Raw genomic sequence first — 18244 nt, 5'->3', positions numbered from 1 at the left:
GGGATTCGTGATCCAGCACCTCATCTGTGAAGCAGAGAGGGTGTGCGGCGCCTCTATAGCGGGCCGCGTCACGGCGCACCTCCGATGAAGTCCGTCTGCGGTTATCGGCCCTGGTGTGATTAAGTTTGTCACGTCCGAATAGGTAGTTATCATCCCGAGTAGGGAAGCGTCCTCGCGATCCGTAGATTGATCTGGTGTGTCCTGCTCTACTGTCCAATTCCTGCCGAAGGTCGTATGTATGATCCCGAGCTGGTCTGTCCCTGTGTTTGCGAGGCGGTGGAGCGGGCTGTTGTTCGGCCTGAGTTACCGTTTTATCTCGACCGCGTGGTGGTCAGTCCGCATTGCGCGAGGGAGGTATGGAATCTGGTGCCTCCTCATCGAACTGAGGTAGCAGTCTGCGTTTTGGGTAACTCTTGGCTGGGCGCTTGAGGCTGTATTCTTCGGCTGCCAGGACATCGGTCCATCTATCGATGAGTAGGTCTTGATCTGCTTGGAGCTGTTGCTGCTTTTTCTTTAGGCTTCTTGCAGTAGCTATGAGCTGGCGCTTAAAGCGCCCCTGCTCGAGGGGTGCCTCAGGCACGATGAAGTCCTCATTGCCAAGGCTCTCGTCATCCTCGGAGGGTGGACGATAACTATCGTCATCCGGGTCATTGGGCGTGGCCTGTTTATCAGGGTTAACTTGCTCGTTGTCTTGCTCCTCCTGTTCGGATGCAGCTCCAACAGGGCCTTCATTGTTTTCGGCGTCGCCCGGAGTACTATTTTCTCCAGTGCCAGTGTTGCCATCTTTTGAGCGACGAGGCTTAGAGCGGCGTTTAGGGCGCCGGCGCTTGGACAGTGTCTCAGAGGGTTTATTCGCATCAGGCTCTTCTTTGTCGTCGCCAGGTCCTTTAGATGTATCAACCATGTACACGTCGTACGAAGAGTTGGCCGTCCAACGTCCAGTGAATGGCGGGTCTTGACCTTGCCCCTTGTTGGCATCATCGTCCATACCATGGATGTCTTCGGAGCCATAATCGAGCTCGTCGGTTAAGTCCTCGACGGTAGCTATGAAGTGGGTGGCGGGTGGGAAGCAAAATTCCCCATCATCAGCCTCTAACTCGAACCGAACATAGTTCGGCTGCGAGTCCTTCTCCAAGGACAAATTCTTTAAAGAGTTCAGCACGTCCTCCAAAGGCGAGTGCTGGAAAACGTCTGCGGCGCTGAATTTGAAGATCGATAACTGATCAAGCTCGGTGTCTGCAGGCGTACACGGTCCGGAACTTATAGCCGGGGACGAGTCCGAAGTTCCGTTGACGCAAATATTGCAGGGTGTTGAGTCCGTGTGCGGCTCCAACGCCGCGGACTCTATGACTTGGGATGGCATGATCTGCTCTGGTTTTAAGGTCGTTGCAGCAACAGGAACCATCTCCTGGATGTGATCCGATGACAAATTTAAGTCGTGTTCATTGGAGCGAGGGGGAGCGATCACCGCGGTCTTTAATCCATTGAAGATCAAGTCTCCACGGATATCCGCGACGTAGTTCAAGCTTCCAAATCTGACCTGATGGCCAGGGGCGTAGCTATCAACCTAGTCCAGATGGCTGAGCGAGTTGGCCTGCAGTACAAAGCTGCCGAACACAAAAATCTGTCCGGGGAGGAAGGTTCCTCTTTGGTCCGGCCGTCGTGCTCAGCTTCCTCCCCGCTCCGCGTAGAGCACGTAGGTGCCCCGCACGAGCTGCCCCGGCCGCCGTAGCGTCGACCCCGAGCTCACCCGAGCTCCGGCGACCGCCAAGGTCGACGCCGCCGACGACTCCGGCCACCCCAGGCCCAACCACCGCCACCACTCGACGCGGACGAGTGCCCGCATCATGTAGATGCCCTCCACCGGCCATTTGGTCGCCGGAGGAGGAATCCCGCACCTCGCTGCCACGTCTGACTTCGCCGGCGTCGAGCCGCCGACCATTTACCTCGGTTGACCAGGGGTTTGACCTCCACTGGGTCAGTGACAGGTGGGGCCGCCCTGCTAATTAAGTTAGGTTAGTGGTAACTAAATTATGTTAGTTTAGTTAGAATCTGACACGCAGGACCCACTGGTCAGTTTGACCTGGACCGCCCCGTTGACCTGCTGACATCACAGTGACGTCAAGCTGATGCAATAAATATTCTCTGGGATTTATAATAATTCAGAAATGATTTATTTATTTCAGAAAATATCCAAAACTTCTAAAAATCATAGCAAATAATCTGTAACTCCAAATGAAATAAATCATATATGAAAAATGAGCTGAAAAATTTCATCTATCCATCTGTACCATTTTCATGCATGTTTGAACAACTTAAAGTTGCTGTATAAGACAATTTGAATTAATGGCATTTGAAATGCCTTATGTGGAGTTTTAATTTGTATCTAGTGTTCAAACCACCTCCATTTAAATCGTTGCTAACTGCATTAGCTCAAATCACAGCATTTTGCCATGTCACATTCATGCATCATATTGTGTCATTGCATTGATTGTGTTCCTTCTCTGTTGCCGGTGGTTGTTCCCTCTCGATAAGACCTGTTCCGACGATGAGTTCGATGACATCGATGAAGAGCTATACTATCTTCAGAAGTGCCAGGCAAGCAAAACCCCCTTGTTCATTCCGATACAATCCCACTCTCTCGCTCCTGCTCTCTTTTACTACATTAGGACAACAACGATGCAACCGTTACATGATGCGGTAGTTGAACCCCTTTCCTCTGCATGACCTGTCATTGCCACAGTAAATAGATGAAACCCACTAGCATGAGTAGGAGTTGTTTGAGACCTGATGTGCCTACTCATTCATGCTTGTTTGTCATGCCTGCTACTGCTTAGAGTTGAGTCAGGTCTAATTCATCGGGGATGAATTGGAATGGTGATGAACATGTCCTACTGTGTGTGAGCTAAGTGTGTGAACACGATTTGGTAAAGGTAGCGGTGAGAGGCCATGTAGGAGTACATGGTGGGTTGTCTCATTGAAACTGTCCTCAGGAAATGAGTTCTATGTTTGTGATCCATGAAAATCTACTACCACGCGTTGGGCCCAAAACCAATGGACCCTCTCAACTTATTAACCGCCCCTGTCCTCTGTCCGGGAGTTGCAAGTAGATTCTAGTGTTTGTAGTATGCTGGAGGTCGTGCGCAGCGCTGACCCGAGGGGTGGGCTGTGATGCGGTAGGCACGTGGCACGGTGTTCCGGGCGCCCATTTGGTGTCTCGGGAACCCTGCACACATCGTTCGAGGCCGTATGTGGAAACCTCGGCCGGACTCCCTGCGGATGGGACCTGAATAGGCGATAAACCTGGACTAGGGACTTGTGTGGTTAGTCAGGTCGTGGCCGACACCCTCGCTGGGCTTCCGCTTGAAGGTTGCCGAGTACATGCCGTGTAAACGGCGATAAGTGGTGAGAGCGTGTGTGAAGAAGTACATCCCTGCAGGGTTAACATCATCTATTTGAATAGCCGCGTCCGCGGTAAAGGACCTCTGGGTTGCCTATAGAGTTCATAGACAACTGAAAGTGGATACTCTAAAATGCGCAAGATAAGCGTGAGTGCTATGGATGGCGTTCTCGTAGGGAGACGGGAGTGGATCCATAGTGGTGTATTGATATGGTGAATATGTGGACTCGTGTGCGCCACCTCAAAAGAGTTACTTGCAGTCGTAGTTTAGGATAGCCACCGAGTCAAAGCTGGCTTGCTGCAGTTAAACTCCACCACCCCCTTTGTTGATACCGATGCATATGTAGTTAGTTCTGATGTAAGTCTTGCTGGGTACATTTGTACTCACGTTTGCTTAATTTATGTTTTTGCAGAGAGACTCCAGTCTTGCTAGTAGTTCCGCGTGGACTTCGACGTTTAGCTGGTTACCTCAGCTACGATCTTGTGCCCTCGGCAGGGTCTTGTAGATAGTCAGGCTTCTCGGTCTTTTTCAATTGTAGCTGTCTGTACTCAGACATGTTATGCTTCCGCTTGTTGCTTGTATGCTCTGTATGTTGGGTCATGAGACCCATGTTGTAATACTTGGCTCCTCGCAGCCTAACGAATAAATACATTGAGTTGTAGAGTTTTGTTGTGATGCCATGTTGTATTTGCACATATCGAGCATATTGAGTGTACGATTTGAAATGCTTGGTATGTGTGGGATCCGACAACCTAGTTGTTTATCCTTGGTAGCCTCTCTTACCGGGAAATGTCTCCTAGTGCTTCCACTGAGCCATGGTAACTTGCTACTCCTCCGGAACACCTAGGCTGGCCGGCATGTGTCCTTCGTTCCTGTGTCTGTCCCTTTGGGGAAATGTCACGCGGTGTCTACCGGAGTCCTGTTAGCCTGCTACAGCCCGGATTCTCCGGAGTCCTGTTAGCCCAGCTGCTACAGCCCGGATTCACTCGTTGATGACCGACACGTTCGTTGCTGGGTCATGTATGCCTGTCCCTATAAGTTAGTGCCACTTTGGGTTTACGACTAGTCATGTCGACCCGGGTTCTTTGTCATATGTGCTAGCGACACTATCATATACGTGAGCCAAAAGGCGCAAACGGTCCCGGGCCAGGTAAGGTGGCACCCGTGGGAATACCGTGCGTGAGGCCGCAAACTGATATGATGTGTTACATGCTAGATCGGTGTGGCTTAGGATCAGGGTACTGACAGCTTTCGTATCAGAGCCTGACTGCCTGTAGGATTACCAAGCCAAACTGGTCGAAGTTGAGTCTAGAAATGCTTTAGTTATATAAGGGAATTTTTTGTGGATGGGAACGTAAGGCTCTTTTTACTCCTTTACCTTATGCCCTTCTGATCCGGGTCGCCCTCTTCTCTTCTACGGGGATTAAGAACTAGGCTTCTCATCTTTCTATCAGGAGAACGTGTTACTAATCTGTAGACTTATAGGATTGATGGATTCAAGCCTCAGTTCAGTTACTAGTACTTCTGTGTGTTAATAGTTGGTCTCAGAACCTTGATACAGTGATGTTGAGTGGTTATGCCACCATTTTGCAGGATGTCTCAAATAATTTTGAGCATTTACAGCCGTTTTGCTGTCTGAGTCATCCCAGGTTTCTAAATAGTCTGATGCATTTGCAAATCCCTTCTTTCCGTTCTCGATGTTCCTTTGGGCCAGATTAACCACACTAATCGTCGAGTTGAGGTACTTCATTGCCTCGACATATATGTTGAAGCCATTATTATGACCCTAGGCATCCTAGAGAACCACCCACTAATCTAGCATTGCTCTATATTCCCTGTGCGATGATTCTGGCCGCCATTCTCGAAAGCATCCTGTGATGCCATTTAATTAGTAGGCATTCTATTCCTGGGTTCTTGAACCCGAGATTCACCCTACTTACTTCATGTTGATAGTGTTTGCTAGTTCCCTTAGGATATTAGTAACCTTTGGGATAGTCCTCGAGGTCCGTGGTATTTCCCTCTTCCAAATACCATGAATTAACTACTTATGGCAGAAGTTCCTCGTTGAACCGAAAGATCACAACCAGAGTGCTCTTGATGGGTTCTCGATTCTATGTTGTGACTCTGCCAGTTCTACCTTTCTGCATGGGTTATCCGAAAGAAATATGTTGAACTCGTTCGACATGCTAATCTATGCATCCACAACTTAGAAAACTATATGTTCCTTTGATTTGTCCCTCTTCAGTGGTATTCTGACCTCCATCTATCATTTGATAGTCAAGAGCATGTCATGCATTCATGCTCATCGATACCTCATATTCTTGTGGTCCGTCAAGCCATTCTATTTTGGAATGACAAGGAGAAACAAACTCCAGTGCCTCATCCATATCTAGGATTGGGTCAAAGTTGATGTATTCCGTAGACCAAAATGCCAATCCAGCTTTTGTTGTGTTCTACCTTGGAGTATTACCCTCTTTATGTCAAGAATATCATAGGAATTGCACAACGTCTTATGAACTCTTGATATTGTGATACTTCTCACCATTATCATTCATTCCTCGGTCTTTGTGTTATTGTAACCGGAATGCCGATAAGTGAACTATGATGTGTGAAATTAATACTCCTAGCAACCCCGTTGCTTGGTAGTTAATGGAAGATAAATTCATTCATAGCGTGTTGGTTACTAAACCATCATTCTAAGATTGATCGTGCTACCTAGTCCTTATTCCAGTTGCACACTTCGATCAATGAGTTGGGATTGTGCCAATCTCTCGCTCATTTGATCATATCGTCTTGCCTTGAAAGGCAAGATTGTTCTCGAGCTTAGTAACATATCGGTGGTTCGTGATTTTCCGGATATCTTCACGGAAGTATCACCAGGTTGTTCCCTGGCCGTTATGTTGAGCTCATGAAGTTAGTTTTCCTCTAAACCACCCATCCTCCAAGAATCTGTGTTGGATATCCCTGAGCTAGTTGGTTAAGCTAAACAACAACTTGGAGAGTTGGAAGATAAAAGCTTCTCTGACTTAGTTCATGTTAAGGGATATCTTTGTGTGTGTGTGTGTTGAAGAAAGATGATATCTTCATCAATTGGTCCTCGTGATCAGTTATTGGATTTATTGTCTTGTCCAAACTTTGATTTGAGTGTGGGCTATCCTCAAATCAAATCAGAACCAACGATGTTCGTAATGTTGTCTTACTCGTGGTTGATCCATCAGGCATACACCATTACATCCTTTGGTCTGACCAATGCTATCACCGTCTTCACTTAATTGTGGAATTCCATCTATATGGAAGCCTGGATGGTTTGTTGTTGAGCCCATTGACAACATTTCATCTTGTCCATGATTCGTGTTGAACATCTAAGTTAGCGTTGGAAACTTTTGAAAGCATTTTCTTCGTGCTAGCTCATGAAGTTTATGTTTTGATGGAAAAGGTGACTTCCTCTAATTCACATGCATATGATGCAAGTTGACGCCGTGAATTTGAAAAGTCTGTTTTGCTTCCTCTGGAAACATCCCAAGTCAGTCATGCATACGTGCGAAGTATTATGTGGTCTGGAGACTTGCAACCTTCATTCTATATGAATCCCTAGCACACCAAGCCACTGATTGATTTGTTCAAGGAAAAGAACTTCTTAAGTGCTAATCCTTAAGGACCCAAAGGTACATGCGCAGGACTTCGCTCTCCGCAATGATGGTTCTCAATCAGAACTCGGTAGTGTTTCGTTGTAAGACTACTATATGGTCATGCTTGTCTTGGACAACGTGTTCACATGTATGTAGCAGAACCAGCTCATGTTTTGGAGCTTGATATCGTAGTTCACTCCCTGAGAATCTCGCAACGCCATCTCGTCGATTTGTGTTGCAAACTTACATTTTTCTTTCTAGACTTGATGAGTCTGGAATATCCTGACGCCAACCAGATCTGAATCTCAGGCAGATGTAATGATTGGAACATATTCCAAGAATTATAATATTGGTCTCTCTGTAACCGGTAAAGTGGATGTCGTGGCCAACACACCCAGCCGGAAGACCTACTATTGTAGTATCTTGATTGAGGAAGTTGGCCACCTCCCCATAAGGATTTCGTAGGATTTACTCTAGTAGTTGTTCCTTATGGATTCTTGTGCTCCCGAAGTCCGACCGTTTACTTGATGTTCTAGATACAAAACCATATCTATAAATGGGTTACGCTAGCACATCAAGGAGAACATTAGAAGCAGAGTGCTAAATGTCTCTCGGTCGATCATCTAGATTTTGTTTCCTTGGCCTCGCTAAGGTGAAATCTGAGAAGGTGTTATCTTCCTTTGCATCTGCATCCTCCACCCATCATGGTAGTACGAGGTGTCACCAACATCTTGGCACGAATGTTGGTAAGACCTTGATGAGTAAGGAAATGCTCAATTTGTTGAGAGCCCGCTCAGTCACTAGGTTATATCCTCGGCACCATCTGGAATGTGCTTTCCGTTTGCTAGGTTGTCTTATAACTCTAGTTTTCTTTCCAAACTGAGTATGCCATTTCTCCGAACTCCTTCAAACGATCGTTGGTGATTTTCCTTGGGATGGTTTAGAGAATTTCAATGATTTCTATATCAAAAGTAATTCTTTTGCCACTCAAGGGAATATTTCTACGAGTCACCTCCCCCAAGGTGTCCCGTTATGGAATCATGGCAATTATTTCCTCGCTATCTTGAAACCATGCACCATCATCTTAAGCATGGTATTTTTGCCTACCCAATCGAACCGTTGTCATATACCTCTTGCCATTGCCCTAGATGTGTGTTTTCTTTCTCAGCTCAAGAGATGTTTCAACGTCTAACTCCATGAGTTGATCCTGAGTGCTCCACCTTCGAGGAGATCGATTCCTGTAGATTTTCTTTCTGTCGTCATCATGTTGGATGAAGTTCGCAAAAGCAAAGATGTCAAGATCAATTTGAAGCAATGAATCAACATCTTCGAGAAATGCAATGGATCGTGAAGAATGTGTCAGTTCCGTATTCCCTCTGTCTTCTTATGTCATGTCTTGAATCTCGGGACGAGATTCTTGTTTAGTGGGGGGTGAGTTGTCACAGCCCTAGCTCAGCCCCTGTTGTCTTTACTTGATCATCATGTCATCATGTTTAAAATTCAAATGAATTTGAAATGGGTACTGTTAAACCCTAGCAGCAAATGAATTCAACTAGGTTTAAAATTAAATCTTTTCAATGAACCTGAAATGCCCTTCTAAAATGCTCATCATCTTTGCCTTGGTCCAGAACCTCTTCCAAAAATGGTGCTCACTTTTCTAGGACACTTTGGATCTTTGAATTAAATCATAAAGTATTTGCATTTGGACATTTAAATGCTATAAATATTTTTTAAATGTCCAAATAATTTTGAAAGTATTTTTGGGCTGTTGGAATTAATTTCAGAGGTGCCCATAAATATTTTCAGCATTTTATAAAATGGTTTGGCATTTATGCTAATAAAAAACAACAGTAGAAAAAGAAAACAAAAACAAAAACAAAAAAGGAAGAGAGAAGAGAAACCTCACCTGGGCCTTACCTGGCAGAAGAGGCCCAGCCCACCTGGCGACTTGCCAGTCATCTTCAACCCAGCGCCAGTCGGACGCCGAGTGTCAGGACCCCGATTCTAAGTCACACCGATCTAGCCTGTAACACCTCATATCACTTTGCGGCCTCACGCACGGTACTCCCACGGGTGTCGCCTTACCATGGCCCGGGACCGTTTGCGCCTTTTGGCTCACGTATATGACAGTGTCGCTAGCATCCATATGACAGAGAACCCGGGCCGACATGGCTAGTCGTGAACCCAAAGCGGCACTAACGTATGGGGACAGGCATACATGAATCAACATCGAACATGTCGGTCAGCAGCGTGTGAATCCGGGCTGTAGCACTGGGCTAACAGGACTCCGGTGAACTGGGCTGTAGCAGGCTAGGCAGGACTCCGGATGTCACCGCGTGACATTTCCCCGAAGGGACAGACACAGGAACGAAGTGAAACACATGCCGGCTAGTCAAGTGTCCGGAGCAGTAGTGCTGGGCTAGCAGGACTCCGGTGAACCGGGCTGTAGCGGACTACTATGGCTCATGGAAGCCATAGACTACATTTCCCCATAAGAGAGGCTGCCAAGGATAAACAACTAGATTGTCGGATCCCACACATACCAAGCATTTCAATCATACACACAATATGCTCGATATGTGTAAATACAACATGGCATCACAACAAAACTCTACAACTCAAAGTACTTTATTTAAAGGCTCCGGAGAGCCATACATAACATGTTCATACAGATAGGGGTCACATGACCCAACACTCGAGTCATACAAACATACAAGCACATGCGGAAGCAAACTTGTTTGAGTACAGACAACTAGAAAGAAAGAAGGCTTGACGAAGCCTGTCTATCTACATAGGCCCTTCACAAGCTCAGATCACCACCTGGGTGGCAAATCACTCGTCAACGTCGAGATCTACATAGAACCCATCGGAGGGGGCGGTGTTGTCGTCCGAAAACAGTAATTAAAGCAACATGAGTACAAAGGTACTCAGCAAGTCTTACAACATATCCTATTATACATGCACATTCTCAAGAAGGTAGTGGAGTTATTGCAGCAAGCCAGCTTTGACTCTTGGCTAAGCTATCCTACGAGACACCACTTGTAAAATAGTTTTCGCACACGAGTCCACTAATCACCATCTCAATACCCCACCGTGGATCCTCCCTCGTCATCCCACGAGAGGGCCATCCGCGGTACTCACACTTATCTTGAGTCTTTTAGTAGTAACCATTAACTTGTCTATGAACTGCATAAGCGACCAAGTAGTCCTTTACCGCGGACGCGACTATTTGAATAGTTCAATACCCTGCAGGGGTGTACTTCGTCACACACGCTCTCACCACTTACCGTCGTTTATACGACATGTACTCGGCAACCTTCAAGCGGAAGCCCAGCGAGGGTGTCGGCCATAGCCTACCTAAACACTCAAGTCTCTAGTCCAGGTTTATCGCCTATTCAGGTTCCACCCGCAGGGAGTCCGGCCGAGGTTTCCACATACGGCCCCGAACGATGTGTGCAGGGTTCCCGAGACACCAAACGGGCGACTCGGTACACCGGGCCACGAGCCTACCGCATCACAGCCCACCCCTCGGGTCAGCGCTGTCCACGGCCTCCAGCTTACTACAAACACCAGAAACTACTTGCAACTCCTGGACAGAGGACAAGGGTGATTAAGAAGCCGAGAGGGTCCATTGGTTTCGGGCCCAATGCGTGGTAGTAGCTGATCTTAAATCACACATACAGATCTCAGTTCTTAAGGACGGTCAATGAAACAACCCACCATGTACTCCTACATGGCCTCTCATCGATACCTTTACCAAATTGTATTCAACACTTCACTCTCATTGCCGACACAACCTTTCACTCTAGTTCATCACCCCGATGAGCCAGACCTGACACGACTCTAAGCATAGCAAGCATAGCATGGTAGGAAAGACAAACATGGCTCAATCAACTCCTACACATGCTAGTGGGTTTCATCTAGTTACTGTGGCAATGATAGGTCATGCAGAGGAAGTGGGTTCAACTACCGCAACACACAGCAGTTTGAAACGCGTTGTCTTAATGCAGTAAACGAGAGCAGAAGCGAGAAGTTGGGTTTGTATCAAAATGATCAGTGGGTTGCTTGCCTGACGGAGTGGTAGTGGAATACTGCCCTTCAGTTGGATACTCACGAATATCCCCGGAGGCAGAACCTACCACGAAGAGCACATCGAAACACAATCAACACCAACCAAAGTGCAACAATATGATGCATGCATGAGAGATGGAAAAATGAATGTATTGGGCTAATGCAACTAAGACCAGATGGGTTTGAACCATTTTGAATCAAAGATTCAAATTCCAAGCTCGTAAATGGCCCTTAATAGTGCTTTATCTTGTTCTGCACTAAACAGCAGGTTAATTTGCTTAAGCATGCATGAAACCAGTGCAGATGGATAGATTGGATTTTTCTGATCATATTTCATATATAAATATTTTCATTCTGAGCTATAGATTATTTTCTATGATTTTTTGAAGTTTGTGGTATTTTCTGGAATTTCCTGTATAAAAATAATTCCAGTGATTAAATTAATGCGTCAGCATTGCGTCAGGGTGACGTCAGCTGGTCAGCGGGGTCGTCCAGGTCAAACCTGACGTGTGGGGTCCACACGTCAGTGTCACTATTAGTTAACTAACTAATTTAGAATTAATTAAAAGTTAATCCAGGTTAGTTAGCAGGCGGGCCCCACTTGTCATTGACTCAGGGGAGGGGGTCAGCCTGGGTCAAACGGGGTCAACTCGCCGGCGTTTAGCCGCCGGCGAGGCCAGACGCGGCAGTGGGGTGCGGGATCCGTGCTCCGGCGACCAAATGGGCGGCGGAGAGCATCTATACGCAGCTGGGAACGAGCCGCATCGATTGGTGGTGGTGGTGGAGCTCGGGGTAGCCGGAATCGACGCCGGCGACGAGCTGTGCGGCTGCCGGGGTACGGGTGTAGTCGAACCCGTAGCTAGAGAGCGCGGCGAGGGGCGTGCGATGGTGCTACGGGCTCCTGGCGATGCGGTGAAGCTAACGACCATAGTGGTGCGACCGTTGGATGGCCGGAGCCTCGTCGGCGACGAGCTCGGCGGCGGCGCGTGCGGGTGAGCTACGTGCAGTTGCTACGGGGCTCGAGAGGGAGAATGGAGAGGATAGGGAGGTGGCCAGGCTCACAGTGGTTGCGACGGAGCAGACGGCGAGGTCGGGGACGAGCTGCTGCGGCGGCGACGGCGAGATGGATCTCCGGCGGTGATCGACGAAGACGGGGTCGGTGGAGGCGGTGCAGAGCGTGCAAGCGCTCGGGGCTCGGCTGGCTCGGCGCAGCGGACGAAGGCGGAGCTTGTGGACACGGTGGAGCGGCGCGAGGACGACGGTGGGCGCGGCTACGTCGGCGGGACGACGGCGGCTGCTTCGGCCATGGCGAGAGAGAGCGAGGGAGAGGTGCAGCGGGCGAATGGGGGTGTCGGGGCGGTCGAGCGGGCGACGTGGAGGTCGACCAGCGCGTCCAGCGGCGTGGGCGGCAAGCAGGTGGCGCCATGGCGAGCTCGCGCACACCGGCGTCACCTCTCTGCCTGCTCTGGCGAGAGGAAGCAGCTGACTGGCGCGGGCCAGCACAGTGCTGGGCCGGCCAGTGGGCTGCCAGGTAAGATTCTCTCCCTCTCTTTATTCTGTTTTGTTTTTCCTATTTTTTTCTGTAACTGCGAGGCTTTATTAAAAATACTAAAACGTTTCCAAAAATCCTGCAAATAATTGTGGGCTCTGTTGGGATTATTCCTAACAGCCCTCACTTAAATCCAGAATTATTTGGGCATTTGAATTATTTTATAGCATTTAAATGCCCAAATGCAAATAGATAAAGAATTAATCCAGTGACCTTATGTGTCGTAGAAAATTGTGAACCCATTTTGTCAGAGGTCCTAACCCAAGACAAAAAGGGTGGACTTTTTAGAAGGGCATTTCAGATAATTTTACTAAACCCTAGTTGTTTTCAGAGGGGGTGCTGGGGGTTTCTGTCTTCCCCATTTCAAGTTTCTGGAAAAGAGACATGATGCAACACTCTAATGCATGAACTAGCTAGGATGTGACACCGAGCGCGTGCCCGACGCGCGCGCACGCACAGCGCGCCACGTGAGCTGCCTGCCTGCAGCCCCGGGACAGCGCGACGCCGTGGATCCTCTCCTCGGTGCCGTCCCGATCGATCCGGCCCTCTCTTTTCCTCCCCTGCTTTCTCCCTCGCCCTCTCCCCGCCATGGCCGAAGCCGCCGTTCGCTCGCTGCCATCGAACCCGCGCCTACCATGCTCCCCTCGCCTCCCCGTGTTACCACGATCTCCGCCGTCGTCTGCCGCTTCGCCTCGACCGAGCCCCGAGCGCTCGTTCGTCCTGCATCGCCGCCCCGGCGACTTCTTCCCCGCTCGGCCGCCGAGATCGCCTGCGACCTCACCATGTCTCCAGCCCGTCCCCGAGCTCGCCGTTCGCTCCCCTGCACTCGCCATGAGCCACTGACCCTTCTCCCCCTCTCCGTTCTCGCTCTCGTGCGCCATAGCCACCGCATCTTGCTCGCCCGCATGCGCCGCCGCCTGTGCTCGCCGCCGCCGTGCTCAGCTTCCTCCCCGCGCCACGTAGAGCATGTAGGTGCCCCGCACGAGCTGCCCCGGCCGCCGTAGCGTCGACCCCGAGCTCACCCGAGCTCCGGCGACCGCCAAGGTCGACGCCAGCGACGACTCCGGCCACCCCAGGCCCAACCACCGCCACCACTCGACGCGGACGAGTGCCCGCGTCACGTAGATGCCCTCCGCCGGCCATTTGGTCATCGTAGGAGGAATCCCGCACCTCGCCGCCGCGTCTGGCTTCACCGGCGTCGAGCCGCCGGCCATTTAGCCTCGGTTGACCAGGGGTTTGACCTCCCCTGGGTCAGTGACAGGTGGGGCCGCCCTGCTAACTAAATTAGGTTAGTTTAGTTAGAATCTGACACACGGGACCCACTGGTCAGTTTGACCTGGACCGCCCCGTTCACCTGCTGACATCACAGTGACGTCAAGCTGACGCAGTAGATATTCTCTGGGATTTATAATAAATCAGAAATGATTTATTTATTTCAGAAAATATCCAAAACTTCTAAAAATCATAGAAAATAATCTGTAACTCCAAATGAAATAAATCATATATGAAAAATGATCAGAAAAACCCAATCTATCCATATGTACCATTTTCATGCATGTTTGAACAACTTAAAGTTACTGTATAAGACAATTTGTATAAGACAGTTTGAATTTGAATCTAGTGTTCAAACCACCTCCATTTAAATCGTTGCTAACTACATTAGCTCAAATAACAGCATTTTGCCATGTCACATTCATGCATCATATTGTGGCATTGCATTGATTGTGTTCCTTCTCTGTTGCTGGTGGTTGTTCCCTCTCGAGAAGACGTGTTCTGACGATGAGTTCGATGACACCGATGAAGAGCTATACTATCTTCAGAAGTGCCAGGCAAGCAAAACACCCTTGTTCATTCCGATACAATCCCACTCTCTCGCTCCTGCTCTCTTTTACTGCATTAGGACAACAACGATTCAACTGTTACATGATGCGGTAGTTGAACCCCTTTCCTCTGCATGACCTGTCATTGCCACAGTAAATAGATGAAACCCACTAGCATGAGTAGGAGTTGTTTGAGCCCTGATGTGCCTACTCATTCATGCTTGTTTTTCATGCCTGCTACTGCTTAGAGTTGAGTCAGGTCTAATTAATCGGGGATGAATTGAAATGGTGATGAACATGTCTTACTGTGTGTGAGCTAAGTTTGTGAACACGATTTGGTAAAGGTAGCGGTGGGCGGCCATGTAGGAGTACATGGTGGGTTGTCTCATTGAAACCGTCCTCAGGAACTGAGTTCTGTGTTTGTGATCCATGAACATCTACTACCACGCGTTGGGCCCGAAACCAATGGACCCTCTCGACTTATTAACCGCCCCTGTCCTCTGTCCGGGAGTTGCAAGTAGTTTCTAGTGTTTGTACTATGCTGGAGGCCGTGCGCAGCGCTGACCCGAGGGCTGGGCTGTGACGCGGTAGGCTCGTGCATGGTGTACCGAGCGCCCGTTTGGTGTCTCGGGAACCCTGCACACATCGTTCGGGGCCGTATGTGGAAACCTCGGCCGGACTCCCTACGGATGTAACCTGAATAGGCGATAAACCTGGACTAGGGACTTGTGTGGTTAGTCAAGTCGTGGCCGACACCCTCGCTGGGCTTCCGCTTGAAGGTTGCCGAGTACATGTCGTGTAGACGGCGATAAGTGGTGAGAGCATGTGTGAAGAAGTACACCCCTGCAGGGTTAACATCATCTATTCGAATAGCCGCGTCCGCGGTAAAGGACCTCTGGGTTGCCTATACAGTTCATAGACAAGTGAAAGTGGATACTCTAAAATGCGCAAGATAAGCGTGAGTGCTATGGATGGCATTCTCGTAGGGAGACAGGAGCGGATCCATAGTGGTGTATTGATATGGTGAATATGTGGACTCGTGTGCGCCACCTCAAAAGAGTTACTTGCAGTCGTAGTTTAGGATAGCCACCGAGTCAAAGCTGGCTTGCTGCAGTTAAACTCCACCACCCCCGTTGTTGATACCGATGCATATGTAGTTTGTTCTGATGTAAGTCTTGATGGGTACATTTGTACTCACATTTGCTTAATTTATGTTTTTGCAGAGAGACTTCAGTCTTGCTAGTAGTTCCGCGTGGACTTTAACGTTTAGCTGGTTACCTCAGCTACGATCTTGTGCCCTCGGCAGGGTCTTGTAGATAGTCAGGCTTCTCGGCCTTTTTCATTTGTAGGTGTCTGTACTCAGACATGTTATGCTTCCACTTGTTGCTTGTATGCTCTGTATGTTGGGTCATGAGACCCATGTTTGTAATACTTGGCTCCTCGGAGCCTAACGAATAAATACTTTGAGTTGTAGAGTTTTGTTGTGATTCCATGTTGTATTTGCACATATCGAGCATATTGTGTGTATGATTTGAAATGCTTGGTATGTGTGGGATCCGGCAACCTAGTTGTTTATCCTTGGTAGCCTCTCTTACTGGGAAATGTCTCCTAGTGCTTCCACTGAGCCATGGTAGCTTGCTACTGCTCCGGAACACCTAGGCTGGCCGGCATGTGTCCTTCTTCGTTCCTGTGTCTGACCCTTCGGGGAAATGTCACGCGGTGTCTACCAGAGTCCTGTTAGCCTGCTACAGCCCGGATTCTCCGGAGTCCTGTTAGCCCAGCTGCTACAGCCCGGATTCACTCGCTGATGACCGACACGTTCGTTGCTGGGTCATGTATGCCTGTCCCTGTAAGTTAGTGCCACTTTGGGTTTACGACTAGTCATGTCGGCCCGGGTTCTTTGTCATATGGATGCTAGCGACACTATCATATACGTGAGCCAAAAGGCGCAAACGGTCCCGGGCCAGGTAAGGTGGCACCCGTGGGAATACCGTGCGTGAGGCCGCAAAGTGATATGATGTGTTACATGCTAGATCGGTGTGACTTAGGATTGGGGTCCTGACAACTTCTACCTCTGTTTCATCTCCTAAATCTAGAGTCTAGACTTGGATATTATCTAGCAACAATCTGTTCATGAGAAAAGCATGGCTGAGAGTCATACTGGATGTATGCATAATACCGGGACAAGATATTTACCTGCCATTATCCCAGAAGGGAAACATAATACTAAACTACCATAAAAAATATGTGAGGGCTTACATCATCGTTGAGGTCAAATTTGTATCTTTATTATCACCCTAATAAAACATGGTTTTGCTAATTGACTTCATCTTATTTCAACTTTGTTAGTTCAGTTCACGTGCTCTGTTAGAGACCAACCCCAATGTGTATGCTACAACCACTGAAAGAAATATGTTGCCTTGATTTTTATAATTCAGTTAATTTGTATTAATTGTGTGGCATCATCATGCATGGTAAATGCAGAGCTATACTTTCTATTCTCGTGCCTTCTATTAAAATCATGCAGATGCTCCGGTCATCGTTATTCATATGTTTTGACTTCTCTCGAGCCTTTTCTGTGGGGCACACATAGTTTGGGAGTATGCCTATGACAGTTTATCTATTTCCATGATTGAAGAAACATTTTTAAATTGAACAAAACAAATTATATGAGAGGCATATGTTTTGTTTTTGTTGTCCCAAACTACAGAGAGCCTTGCAAATTTCCAGGACTCTGTTTCCTCTTGGAACTCTCCTAACTATGCATTCTTGATCACTATCGAACATTTATCGACAGACTGCTCTGTTTACAAACTCTATTTTTTCTAGGTTTTCTTGTGAAAATTGATGATACCCCAATGCAGAGCCTTTTGTAGCCTTGTTGCTGGTGACTGATTTCAGACGATAACCTAAATGTAGGCATTAAACACAACAAGGTCAGGATATGATAATGGCCCAAGGTCGTGCCGACAAATCTGAAAATACTCTAGAACAAACTAATAATCTGGCAATGGCCCAAGAGAGCTGTTAGTTCTTGGATTTTTATACCCTCGTGTTAATACTTAATTGTTACAATTTTTTTTGTTCTTCTCATTATATGTACCTAATAATGATTTAGTTCATTTCTGGATGATTGGACTAAATCACTGCCAACTTTCTGTAACTTACAGCCTTCGCTTCTTACGGAATTGGAGCACTACACTCCCATTTGTTAATAGTTACACATGGTGTATGCCTGTATGAGTACCCAATGTTGTTGTCTGATGTATGTACATTTGTTTGAGCAGCACACGATCTCATGAAAGATTTGTATTGCTCATCTTAGTCCAAACTGATGATGCTGTGTTTTTTTTGTATGACCTAGAGTGTATATGGTTTCACTATCAAAAGATAACGGAACGACACAAACAGTAGCGTCATGGAATAAAACCAGAAAAAAGATAGTCTAAAACAAAGGTTCAACCAGCTCAAAATAATGATGATGTGTGCTCCACACTTGAGTACAATTACACTTCTCAAGTTTTCTCTTTGCGTGTCAATGGCAACGACCATTCTGCTGCTGCAACAAGAGAATCTGTCTATATAAAACTCAAAAGCTAATTCCTAAAATTCCTGACAGGAATACAAATTTGTGCTGTGAAACTGATAGAGGCAAAGGTGTCCCGTCTTTTGATGAGATGGTGGCTATCGTTTTGGAGGAACTCGACTTTGACGATTCGACTATGAATGTGCGAGGACGTCGTGCCTTAGCAATCGCTAAACCAGCTCCGACAG

At 47.8% G+C, this 18244-nt stretch overlaps 1 protein-coding gene across 4 annotated transcripts in view; it reads left to right on the top strand.

The window, feature by feature from the left end:
• The window catches only part of LOC109746277 (uncharacterized), a 47709-nt gene extending 29844 nt beyond the window's left edge, over window positions 1–17865 (top strand). Inside the window, exons 7-8 of one of the 4 annotated variants that reach the window (XR_012188792.1) lie at window positions 2536–2598; window positions 3814–4126. The gene's annotated coding sequence lies outside the window, so the exon portion shown is untranslated. Of the gene's footprint in view, window positions 1–2535; window positions 2599–3813; window positions 4127–14416; window positions 16008–17640 lie in introns of those variants that run through there. The other 3 variants (XR_006667178.2, XR_012188793.1, XR_002228749.4) reach the window with 3 other exon arrangements.
• The last annotated feature ends 379 nt before the right edge of the window (window positions 17866–18244 follow it).

The sequence above is a fragment of the Aegilops tauschii genome, chromosome 7, assembly GCF_002575655.3.
Source record: "Aegilops tauschii subsp. strangulata cultivar AL8/78 chromosome 7, Aet v6.0, whole genome shotgun sequence".
Classification (NCBI taxonomy): domain Eukaryota; kingdom Viridiplantae; phylum Streptophyta; class Magnoliopsida; order Poales; family Poaceae; genus Aegilops; species Aegilops tauschii.
The sequence above is the reverse complement of the archived record's forward strand: the minus strand, read 5'-3'. Positions and strand labels throughout refer to the sequence as shown.